An 8,744-nucleotide genomic window follows, 5' to 3' on the forward strand; every position below is an offset into this window, starting at 1 on the left:
TTGGTTTGAGTTTGATTTGAGGCTCAAATGTCTCATACAACACCAAAGCACTTGGAATAACTTAGAGAGAAATGCAAACACTCTAGAAATCGGCTAGCCCTCACTTTTCTTACTTAGTGGCCGATTTTGGTCTACAACATGATGCTTATATAGTGTGTCATAATTAGGGTTACACCATGTAAACCCTAATTGACATGGCTTTTCATTTCATGGATCCATAGGTTCAAAAACACCATGGAGACTCCATGGAGCATCTTATGAGTTTTAGTCCAACTTGATAAACCATGGATCATTAGCCTACTATTCAAGAACTGATGATTTACACAATCAACCCATATATTTAATTAGTCTCCTTTTGATCACTTAATTAATTCCAAATTAATTCTTGGTCAATACTAATTAAATAATATTATTAATATATTAGAACTTATAATATATTAATAAACCATAAATGTCCATCCTCTCATTTTAGTTTACCCAAGTGCATGACGTCATGCAACCGAAATGGACCATGCTAATCGGGTCAAGTACATTCCAGAAAGAGTTATGAACTTAGACACCTAATCCAATAGTCTACCACTTGGATAAGTCTAATAACTATAACTGCAAGAATGACTTCAGGAACCGACCAGCAATTGTAGCTCTTTCAAGGTCTCACGGAACTAAGATGATGATGATACGCCATTTAAGATAAGTGATCATATAATCTTTTATTCTAGATATCAACCCGAAAAATATATGGAACAATGTCTTACTTATTGTCCAACAGTTTGTTTCCCGATTTCCGATTTATTTGACATAAAACTTAATTGAACACATCAACTTAGTTCTGAACGGGCCCGGTAGATGGGTCAAAACAAAATCATCGAGGGGCCCAGATATCGCTTCTAATCGAAGAAGGAATAGACAAACTTCGACTCATATCCTTGTTCTACTACTTGTTGAATGATACACAAAGGCGCGTTTTATAACATCGAGTTACCAATGCGTTTTCGTACAATCAATGTATAACCAACTCATAGGAAACAAGTCATATCTCTAGGTTTGAATACTTTTATGATATTACCGTCTCACGATCACTCGAGATAAATTCCATGAAGTGATACTAGTGAGCGTGGGTTGAATCCAATACTCAGAACTTATGAGCACTCATGAGTGTTGTAGCACCGCTTTGCAATGTCCAACATCTTAGACCTCTACAAGCCAACCCATGACAGTCTTAATTCATATCTACTTCCAACATATGACTGACTGTAGATAATTTAAATAATATGAAATAACATAACATAATTATTCTGGAAGTCAAAACATGCAAAATGAAATGATAGTAAACGATTGACAAAGGATAGCAACAATTTACTCATAAATAAATACAACTTTTATACATCATCAAATGTCAATTACACTTTACACATTTCAAAGCTATCTAACTACTAAAACTAATATCATCCTTTAGCCCTATCCACCTTGCATGCTGGAGATGCTTAACCCTGCCCGGTCCCTTCGTGAGGGGATCTGTCGGGTTCTCATCTGATGATACCCTCTTTGCCACGAGGAGTCCTTTTTCTACTCGATGTCTGTTCAAATGGTATTTTCTGTCGATGTGTTTGGATCTCCCGTGATCCCTTGGTTCCTTTGCTAAGGCAACTGCGCTTTCACTATCACATAAAATCTCTATAGGTTCCTTTATAGCTGGTACAACTCCAAGGTCTCCAATGAAGTTATTTAGCTATATATCCTCCTTTGCTGCCTCGTTTGCCGCTATATAATCTGATTCACTAGTTGAATCAACCACTGTCTCCTGCTTGAAACTTTTCCAAGAAATTGCTCCTCCGTTTTAGGTAAAGACCCAGCCTGACTGAGAGCGGAAATTATCTTTATCTGTCTGAAAGCTAGCATCACTATACCCCAATACTCTCAAGTCATCACTCCCACTGAGGGTAAGGATCCAGTCCTTACTCATCCATAGGTACTTGAGAATGTTCTTTACTGCAGTCCAGTGAGCCTTGCCAGGGTTCCCCTGATATCTGCTGACCATGCTCAATGAAAAGGCCACATCAGGACGAGTACAAATCATAGCATACATGATCAAGCCTACATCAGAAGCATATGGTACTCGACTCATTTCTGCTATCTCATCCTCTGTACTCGGACTCTGAGTCTTACTCAGTCTGGCGTTACTCTAGATCGGTAACTCTCCTTTCTTGGAATTCTGCATGCTGAATCTATTCATCACCTTCTCCAAGTAGGTACTCTGACTAAGTCCAATTACTCTTTTACTCATGTCTCCCAAAATCCTTATCCCTAGGATATAGGCAACTTCTCCAAGCTCCTTCATAGCGAAACACTTCCCAAGCCAGGACTTCACTTCCTGTAGAGTTGGTATGTGTGACAACCCGAAATTTTCTATCCTGTACAGTCAAACACTTCATTGAAAGTCAAACTCATTCATGCTATCATTTAGCACAATTAGGAGTTTATTTGAGCGTTCTGAGCCTTGCACACTTAAGGGATAAGTGTCGGGGTTTATCTGCTGGAACTATAGTACAAAGAACAAGCTCTAAACACATGGACCATGAGTTCACGGCCACCACAATGGATTTTACGGCAGTAAACTCCATGTAGGCCACAAACTCACCCTATATGGTCAAGTTTTGGCCATTTGTTTCTTTCTTTCACTTCCTTGGCTGATTTCGTCCCAAATCCTCTCAAGTATCATCCAGAACTTCATTCCCGATCTTCAGAACTCATAAGTTTCTTATCCTAACTAGTTGATATCTTACTTGATCTAGTGATCTTACATGATTTCATCCGTGAAATCAGTCCATTTGTGTAGATCTTCAAGTTTCACCAAGAACACCATGAACACACACTAGTGTTCTTGGCCAAAACCGATCATTCAAGCACCTAGATCGTAAGTACTCTTCTTCTAACTCGTTGTACACTAGGTTTAACATGTTTAGAGCTTAGAAACATCATGAATCAAAGGAGTAATTAGAGTTTACAGCCAAGGATCTCCCAAGGCCGTAAACTCCCTATAAGGGTGCAATGATGCCCTTTTCTCCTTCCTTATGCCCAAAACTTAGTCTAGAACCATACACCATTGAACTAAGGACTTCGAACATAGAAATGGTACTTCATACCATGAGTTTACAACTGTAAACACAAGTTAAGGTCAATTCTTGGACCTTAAACTCACCTAGCCTCTTGTTTAGCCTTGGAGCACTTAACCACTTAAAACATCATGCCTTTAAGCCTCAAATTGAGACCCTTTAGAGAGTTTACAGCTAGGAGTAAACTCCCTTGGGCCATAAACTCCATTAAGTATGGTCCTTAGACCATAAACTCAATAGCAATGCCTTGCACTCCTTTGTTGCAACCCAATGGCCTCCTAACACTTTGACCAAAGTGTTTTCCATGCATTAGGATGTTTATACTTGTCTAATTAGTGTTACAATCACTAACTGTATATATACATATGTCTTTATATGTTATTAAGATCATTGTGTGTGTTTAAGTCTACACTTAACACCAAGCACTTGTTCGACACTTCCATCCGATCCACTCACTACAGGTGAGTTCATAGCCCTTAATTAACCTTTTAAACGTTTTTAAATGTTTATAAATGCTTTTATGGGGGGAATACAAGTTGAATCATGCTAGTTAGTACATTAATCACATATGATTAATAACTAGCATACAAATGGATTTACTACACTTTTAGCTGTTTTACCAAACATATTACTTCAAATGACTTTCCAAAACGTAATTACATATTAAAACTCTTTATCAAATTGTCTTACATACTGTATGTTTCCTTTTAAACTCTGTTACAATTGTGTTTCAAACAAAGGTTTTTCTTATCTTAAAATTGTCTTATTAAACAAACTACTTTCAAATCGTTTTATAAACTGACATCAAGTCATCATTTCTTAGTTATTAAACTTTTCAAAGGTTTTACAAAAATTCTTTTATACTTTTATATTGTCAAATGCATGGCTATATATGTATAGTTATATAAGAAATGTTTAAAGGACTTAGGACGGCTAGCTGGCTTTAATTCCTTTTACTCGTTTGGATGTGGCCTTAGGGTATCGATTATTTGTCCGAATGTCGTCTAAATATTAGTTATATATCATGTATACTTATATAGACATAAAAAGTTCCATCAGTCAGTTCAGTACCTTTGGGTAGCAAAGGTATACTTTCAGTTATACACGTACATTACTAGTAACTATAATAGGTATAGTTAGGAGATACTACTTACTATTCCAAGTACAAGGAATCACACAAGAGTCTGTTCATTCATGAGTCTATACTAATACATTACATACAATTACAAGAGATACAATTACAGAGATACGATAACATAAAAGAACACACAATAAAGAGAAACAGGGAGGAAGATACAATACACGATAACAGAAAAAATATAAGGTACTATAGCATGGAACAATTATAGGATCTAACTATACCAATGAATCACCAACACATTGTTCTAAACAAAAGGTGATAGTTATATTGGGTATACATGATCATATAATCTGAATGTGGATGTTCACAGATTGCTATCATTGTAGAGGTCGCGTTTGGTTCCGAGAATCTCTTGACATGGGAGCGTTTAGTATGGGATCTAGCCATCACGTTATACCTTAATACTCAATTAAAGGTAATTAGTACAATATTAGTCACTTTATACAATATTACAGTGCTTACACTTTACAAACGACAAATGTACATTGACGGGTGTCTACGGTTGTACCGTTCGACGAGTTCCCATGCCGTGATTTTCCTAGTACAAAAGGATACGATTTCAGTTATTAAATTATTTTCCTTATTACCTTTATTTTGTGTCGCATCCACATAATCGATGAGGTAGATTAGATTTGAATAATAATAGTTGTAGAGGGTAAAAACTTTCACTTATGTAGAGGTTCAAACCTTCAAAACAGTCGGGTCTTGGTAGAAGACTACTTTCAAAATAGTCGAGTCTTGGTAGAAGACTACTTTCAAAATAGTCGAGTCTTGGTAGAAGACTACTTTTTATACTAGTAGGAAATATGGGATTTTCTAGGGCTTTCATACTTATACAAACTTTTCTTCAAACATTCACAAGTCTTTTCTTTACAGTTTTACACATCAAAGACACATAAATACTTATGAATTCACCAGCTTTATTGCTGATACTCGCTTTCAAAATAATTTGTATTCTCAGGTCACAAATAGACAGGTACGACGTCGAGGTTTTGTGAAGACGGAGCAGTCAAGACTCGTCTTTTATTTTGATTATTCATTATGTTGTTTATACTATGAAATAACACACTTGTAATTAAAATTATACTATTAATGCAATGGATGGTGTTGTTGCTTGTTTACTACTTTGCATTGTTGTGATACTTTACATGACGTCCTCCACCCCAGAACGTTTCCGCGGTTATCGGTTTTAGGGTGTGACAGTATGTCATTTCCTATGAGTAGTTTGTTGTCCACATACAATACCAAAAAGCTTACTATACTCCCACTAGCCTTGACATATACACAATATTCATCTTCACTCATCGAAAAGCCAAACTCTTTTTCCTTCTCATCGAAGCAAAGATTCCATCTGCGAGCTGCTTGCTTTAATCCATAGATGGAGTTCTCAAGCTTACACACTCTAGTAGGGTACTCTGTACTGACAAAACCCTTTGGCTAACTCATGTAAACATCCTTAGCCAACTTTCCATTAAGGAAAGCGGTTTTGACATCCATTTGCCATATTTCATGATCATGAAATGCAGCAATGGCTAATATACCCTAATAGACTTAATCTTCGCTACTGGTGAAAGGTTTCATCATAATCAACTCTCGGAGTTTGAGAAAAACCCTTTACATAGTCGCACCTTATAAGTGTGTACATTACCATCCATGTCGGTCTTCTTCTTGAAGATCCATTTGCACCTGACTGTCTTGTGACCTGGTAAACTGTCAACCAAGTTCCAAACTTGATTGTCATACATAGATTGTATCTCGTTGTCCATAGCCTCTTTCCATTAAGTAGCCTCAGGGCCTACCATGGCTTTCGTGTAGTTGTTAGGTTCATCCAGACTCACCAGTGTGCTATCACTGATAAGTGTATCACTTTCCGTGGTAATATGGAAACCATAGTAATGCTCAGGTGCATTCCTAACACTCGTGGAACACCTCATAGGTACATACTCTTCTGTCGGATCAACAGGAGTTTCCTCCTCAGGTTGATTGCTAGGGTTTGAGGTTCCTTCACCACTTGACTCTTGAATTTCTTCAAGGTCAACTTTCCTCCAACTTTTTCATTGGCTCATGAATTATCTCGCGTGAAAGACTCATCTCTGTGCTACAAAGACCACATTATCACTAGGTTTGTAGAAGAGGTAACCAAAGGATCTATGTAGGTAGCTGATGAAAATACACCTCTCACTATGAGGTTCGAGCTTATCGTGAGACTCGCGCCTCACAAAAGCCTCGCAAACCCAATTCTTGATGTGGTCCAGATTGGGAACTTTTCCGGTCCACATCTCATGAGGTGTTTTGGCAACCTTCTTTATAGGGACTAGATTAAGAATATGGGCGGAAGTCTCTAAGGAATACCCCTAAAATGATATTGGTAGCGAAGATCGACTCATCATGGAACGAACCATATCCAACAAGGTTCGATTGCGCCTCTCAGCCACACCATTTAGCTGCGGTGTCCTGGGAGGTGTCAATTGTGAGATAATCCCACATTCCTTAAGATAGTCAATGAACGTTGTACTAAGATACTCGCCACCTTGATCGGATCATAGCATCTTAATGTTCCTGCCCAACTGATTCTCCACTTCCTGCTTGAACTCTTTAAATCTTTCAAAGGTCTCTGACTTATGGTTGATCAAGTAGACATATCCATATATACTAAAATCATCAATAAAAGCAACATAGAAGCTGTTAGCATCTCTTGTGGCATTACTGAAGGGTCCATACACATCAGTGTGTATGAGGTCCAACAAACCCTCACCCCTAGCACAAGTACCAGTGAAGGGTGACTTTGTCATTTTACCTAGCAAACAAGATTCACAACTATCATCTGACTTTACATTAAACGACTCCAAGACTCCATCCTTTTGGAGTTGGCTGATGCATTTCTTGCTTACATGTCTAAGACAACAATGCCATAAAGATGCTTTATCCAAGCTAGTGGAAGAATCGATACACAATACATTATTTCCTAGATTATCAACAACCGAAATAGTTTCATATACACCATCACAAGGTAATTCTTTAAAATAAAAAACATTATTAACGAAAGCATTAATACCACCATTATCATTATCAAATGAAAAGATAAACCCTTGTTTGTATAAACCACGAAAGGAAATAATATTTCTCGCCATTTCAGACGAGTAACAACACTTATTCAAATCTAATTCTAATCCACTACTTAGCAACAAAGAATAAACTCCAATCTTTGTGACAGGTGAAGCTTTCTTATTCCCCATGATCAAGTTTATCTTCCCATGCTCCACATTCTTACTTCTTTTTAGTCCCTACAAATCAGTACATATGTGAATACCACATCCTGTATCAAGGACCCAAGAATTACAATGGGGTGAATTATTAGACAATATAGTGTATGTACCTGCATGGTTGGGTTTTACTTTCCCGTCCTTCACATCTTGCTGGTACTTTGGGCAGTTTCACTTCCAGTGCGACTTTTCATGGCAATAGAAGCATTCCGCCTCTTTAGGGTTAGCAGAAGGAGTGACAAAACCTTTCTTGTTTCCACTTGAAGAGGAGCCATGAAGGGTCTTCCCCTTGGTTCCCTTCGAAGGGCTCTTCCTCTTTTTTCGTTTGCCTTGCCCGATTGCCAAGATAGGGGCCGCGGTAAGAGTAGGAGTGGTAACTCCCGACTTACCTTTAAGACCACTTCCCGTGGTCTTCAAAAGTCCTTAAAGTTTACTGAGTGTAACTTCCTCTTTGTTCATGTGGTATCTCATACGGAATTGATCATAACATGAAGGTAAGGATTGCAAAATGATGTCTATTGCCAACTCCTCGGGGAAGTTCACATTAAGTTTCAGCAAACGGTCCTCATACCTTTGCATTTTATGCATGTGGCCCGTGATGGGTTCACCATCCTTCATCCGGGTTGTTATCATGGAGGAGATGATCTCATATTGCTCTTGAAGAGACTCTGATGGTAGTGGTCCATCAAATCCTGGTGCATCTCAAAAGGATAGTAGTCCTCATAGGACTTTTGGAGCATGGCTGTCATAGTGGCCAACATGATACATGCCACTTTGGTAGCATCTCTTTTATGTGCCTGATATTCAGCGATCTCCTCAGGAGTAGCAGACGACTCAAGTTCCTTAAGCTCCTTGTCGAGGACATATTCTTGATCCTCATACTGAGTGACCATCCTAATGTTCCTGATCCAATCCATAAAGTTGGATCCATCAAAGATGACTCTCCCACAAAGGTTCAAGAGAGAGAAGGAGCCGGTAGGGTTTGAGCCAGAAGCAGCATTGTTGGAAGACATCTGAAAAGAAGAAAGACAAGTTTAGACTAGATATAAAGATAGTCCTTAACAAAACACCCAAATGTAAAATTAAGGCTAGGACCCAACACAATATTTTATAACTTAGAAGAGGGATGCCATAATCTAAGCTATAAAATATTTGAAGGTCTGTGAATGACGATTTACCAATTTCCACCATGAAAAACAAAATAAATTATTAGGTTTTAATAGGTTT

Source organism: Lactuca serriola, chromosome 4, assembly GCF_051521515.1.
Source record: "Lactuca serriola cultivar US96UC23 chromosome 4, Lser_US96UC23_V15, whole genome shotgun sequence".
NCBI classification, from domain to species: domain Eukaryota; kingdom Viridiplantae; phylum Streptophyta; class Magnoliopsida; order Asterales; family Asteraceae; genus Lactuca; species Lactuca serriola.